The sequence below is a fragment of the Sinocyclocheilus grahami genome, unplaced genomic scaffold, assembly GCF_001515645.1.
Source record: "Sinocyclocheilus grahami isolate Dianchi unplaced genomic scaffold, SAMN03320097.WGS_v1.1 scaffold1023.1, whole genome shotgun sequence".
Taxonomy (NCBI): Eukaryota; Metazoa; Chordata; class Actinopteri; order Cypriniformes; family Cyprinidae; genus Sinocyclocheilus; species Sinocyclocheilus grahami.
In genome coordinates this window covers 5,714-10,712 of record NW_015506202.1, presented here as the reverse complement: position 1 = coordinate 10,712, position 4,999 = coordinate 5,714, and positions in this window count along the sequence as shown.

Below are 4,999 nucleotides of genomic sequence, written 5' to 3'. Positions count from 1 at the left end.
ATCCGGAACTGCTTTGGTTGCATGCTGGGAAATGCAGTCCTATTTTAGTGGAATTGAATGCTGCAAAAATACACATAAATATAGCGCCATAAATAGTCATGTAAAAAGTATTTTATCATTGGGAACTCAAATCATATGTAATATCTCAAAGGGGAAGATAAAGTGTGTTTTTTTTCTTCACTTTTGAGTCGGAAAGCTTGCCAACTTCTATCCAACAATACCCTCTGCTAGACTACACTGGTATATTTAAAATTTGAAGGTATATTCGTAGATAGATTGATTTAATTTATCTTATATAATAAATATTTTTATACATATCTTTTTTATAGACCTATTTTTATATGAGACATATAGAAGCAGTGAAATGTGGAACATAATTGAATGCATCAGTTCCACATTTACAGTATTTTCGTGATCTGGGCTGCGTTTCCCAAAAGTAGTTGATCGTAGCTGTATTGGTTTCAATGGGTCTGCGATGTACTTAAGCTTTCGATGCTTTTGGGAAACGCAGCCCTGGTTGGTTTTCATTGAGATTATTACATCATTCTCAGTTCACAATAAGCCTGAACATGACGACAAAGAGGAACTCCTATTTTGTCGACTGCCTGATCAAAAGTGTGTTTGCATCTCTGCATCATGTGCTACGGTGCAGTTCGGGAGACTCCGGTGGCTCCTGAGAGGCTCCTGCCGCTGTCATAACAAACATCTCTTTTTGTTAACACCTCAAAGCTGAGCACTCGTGCTCCCAGTCCTTGAAACTCAGAAACCAGCATCTGTGTGTCCTCCGTTTGTCGTCGACCCAAACGATATCTAACTAGATTTCTAGAGATAGGCTGACAGACGAGACAGATGAAAGGATTTGAACAGGCCTTACTTTCTTCAGAGTCCTTGTGTTGATGTTGGTGAGTGTCTCTATTGAGTTTCTCTCCAGGGCTGAGCGGTTTTATGGATAAAACAGAGATGTATTTCAGCAGAGAATGACTGATGTTTATTACCCAGAAATAAAAGAGCGCTTGTGTGGGGGGACGGTGGTTTTTGGCATGACACTTGATGACTTTCTGCTTTTGGCATGTCATTTTTTCAGGGTTTCTGTAGTGTACAGGTCAGGTTTTATGAGCTGGACACACAATCAACACTCAACCACTGCAGTGCTTTTCAGTGGCAGCTGAAACTGTACCGCCTTTAATATTTTTTGTCATTTTAATTTTAAAAAATCACTTGACAACATAGTTAGCATTGTCACCATATGAAACTGCCTGTCACAAAAAAGTTGTACATTTGTATCAGACTTGTGTAAAGAAAAAAACGTGATATCTTAATTATATATATAATTATTTAAAAAACAATTCTAAATGTTAATTATTTTAAATAATAATTGTATTGTTTTTATGAAATATTTAATCATTTGTATCCATTTTATTAATGTTTTATAATTTCTTGCTTTTAGTTTTTATTTGTCCTATTTTACTTATTTTGTTAAATATTTTCACATTCTGACCTATGAATATTTATCTGAATGTAAATTACATTAAATATAATTACATCTCTACAATACTGTATTGCATTTCTGTTCATTTTTATTCATTTAATGTGTTAATTTGAATTATTTTCTATTAGTTATTCATTTTAATATTTAATCATGAATATATATGTTTTTATTAAATATTTACTCATTTGTATCCATTTTATTAATAGACGTTTTACTTTTTCGTGCTTGCTTTTTACTGTTTTTTTATTTGTCCAATTGTCAAGTTCTTACCTGCAAAGGTATTTTTTGTTTAGAATTACTTTTATATAAAAAAAATAATATCATTCTAAATATAACTAGGCTTCTTGATTAATTGCATTACATTTTTATTCAGTGTATGTTTTATTGATTAAGTATTCATCTTAATCATAAATATATTATTAATATTTCTTGCTTTTTTTTTTACTGGTTTTATTTGTTCAATGTTTATAATGTTCTGAAATGTGAATATATTTACTAAATTGTTTTTGTTTTAATGAATTATACCTTTAAATTATTTCTATTAAATATAATTACATCACTTTCATTCCTTGTACACTGTTATTAATTTTATTTAAATTACTTAATTTTTAATAAATATTTTTATTTTGCATGCTTGTTTTTTACGGTTTTTATTAGTCCTATTTTATTTAGTTAGATAAAATATTCTAACCTGTGAAGACCTTTTAATAATTTGTATGTAAATTACACATGTAAACTCTTTATATTAAATATTTATTAAAATTATGACCTCAATATATTTAATTGCTTAATGTTTATTTAATTTTTAACAGTTAATAAATTGAAATTGTACATTCATTTGTAAACTATACATTATAAAAGTAAATTATTGATATTATTTACAGATTGCTTTTACCGTTTTTATTTATCCTATTTTATTTATTTTGTTAAAATATTTGTACATTCTGACCTGTCAGGGACTTCCTGCAAACTCATGTAAAACCGAAAGCTGGCCACACCCCCACACCCTCCCCCCCTCTCCCCCCTCTGTTTCCACGGCAACCCTGTCAGGGTGGAGGAGAGAACGAATCACGTGAGGCTCGAGCATCTCTCTCTCTCTCTCTCTCTCTAGTCTAGACTGGTCGTTTGAGGGAGCTCATGCATCACATCAGAGCCGTCCTTCTCCTCTAAAGCAGGCGTTCATGCCAAAATGGGATGTGGAAATTCCTCCGCCACCAGCACGACAGCAGGAGGTGAGCATGTTTAAGTCACTTACACGCACTGCTTTTATCAAAGGACGTGTCAGCTTGTGGATTCGCACTGTCTGAGGTTTGATTTAGCGCGCCGTTTGTCCTTAAACACTTGAATAAGCGCGTGTAGGAGCTTGATAAAGTCCCACAGTCGACCTCGCGTAGGCTACTCGGTTTATTAGCAGAAGCTCTGCGGCGGACGGATGTGGAGGAATGTGGCGTTAGTCAGACACAGGTGAATCGCTTTAGCATCTAAATTGTTTCTCCTAGACGGCAGTGAGAGGCACTTTTGTTTCTCAAGGGAAGAAGGCTCCGATAATCTCACATTTTCATCACTAGAGGTGAATTCGACCAAGACACCAAAGAGTCAATGAAGTCAGAGGTCAGAGATCTTTGTTTCACTTCATGTTACAGCTTGTCAATACTCTTATACTGTATATACATTTTAAAAGAATCAAGGTTCTTTTTTGGAATCTGTGGTTCCAGGAGAGAACTTTTAATGTCCATGGAACCTTTCCATTCCACAAAGGGTCCTTTATAGCGGAAAGGGGTTCTTTAGATTACTATAATGTTCTTCACATTAAGAAAAATGGTTCTTTTAAGAACTGCTTACTGAAAGGTTCTTTGAGGAACGGGGTGGAACCAAAAATGTTCTTCATAGTGGAAAAAGGTCCTTTAGATTGTTCAATTGTTCTATACACCAAAAATAGGGTTCTTTTAAGAACTCTTCACTGAAAGGTTCTTTGAGGAACCCAAAATGGTTATTTTATGCTATTGCTGCATATTAACGGGGTGGAACCAAAAATGTTCTTCATAGTGGAAAAAGGTTCTTTAGATTGTTCAATTGTTCTATACACTAAAAATAGGGTTCTTTTAAGAACTCTTCACTGAAAGGTTCTTTGAGGAACCCAAAATGGTTATTTTATGCTATTACTGCATATTAACGGGGTGGAACCAAAAATGCTCTTCACAGTGGAAAAAGGTTCTTTAGATTGTTCAATTGTTCTATACACTAAAAATAGGGTTCTTTTAAGAACTCTTCACTGAAAGGTTCTTTGAGGAACCCAAAATGGTTCTTTTATGCTATTATTGCATATTAACGTGGTGGAACCAAAAATGTTCTTCATAGTGGAAAAAGGTTCTTTAGATTGTTCAATTGTTCTATACACTAAAAATAGGGCTATTTAAGAACTATTCACTGAAAGGTTCTTTGAGGAACCCAAAATTCTTCTTTGCTGTGGAAACCCTGCTTTGGAATAATGTCAGTTGATTCATTTGTTAGAGTTTTTATTTCTCCATTTCAGGAGAAACAATATACATAACTGAGACATACCTGAGAACACCATGAGCTATAGAAGAGCAATATTTGAGCAATAAATGTTACCTTCACAAGCCTGGACATAGAAAATGGGATGCGAGAACAGCTGGAGATGATTCAGCCGTCACCTCTGAAGAAGCCAGCGAATGAATTTAAAATGTGCAGAGAATTTAAAAAAGTGCATTCCATTTTATAATACTTCACGGGTAATCTCATTGAAATGCAGAAGACTGGATACAAGAAAAGAGCCAAACACAAAAATAGAATTAGCCTTGAGTGTCCTGAGAGAGAAAATGATGAATGATTGACAAGCGAGGTGTCAAAGTGGCGACAACCATCACTAAACTCCTAAACGGAGAGACTGGAGCCTCAAAAGGGAATTTATTGCTTAGACGATGCTCTTCTAGAGCTCAGGAGATTTGCTGAAAAAGAAACAGAAATAGAAATAGTCATTAATGAGTTTATAACGAGTGTGGGTGAATCATTTGTTCTTGAAAGAATTTGATGAGAAATGTGTGAGTTCATAATGAGATCTTTTCATTGCAAATTAGCCTATGTTTTTTTTTTTTTTTGGGGATTCTTTGGGAAGAAACATCTGAGAAACTCCTAAACAGAGAGACTGGAGCCTTGAAAGGAAACTGGATTGCTTAGACGAGGCTCTTCTAGAGCTCAGGAGACGTCAGCTTTGTTATGGTTCTCCCAATGTAAAAGATAGAAACAGTCATAAATGAGTCTATAAATTGAATGTTGATAATTTGCTCTTTGAAAAAATTTATGGGAAATGTTTGAGTTCATATGAGATCTTTGGAATGCAGACTTTGGTTTCTTGGATTTTTTTCTCAGGAGAAACATCTGAGAAACTCCTAAACAGAGAGATTTGAACCTCAAAAAGAATGTTTTATAGCTCAAGAGACTTGCTGGAGATCTTAGCTATATTTTAAGTGTTAACTTCATGTTTCTCCT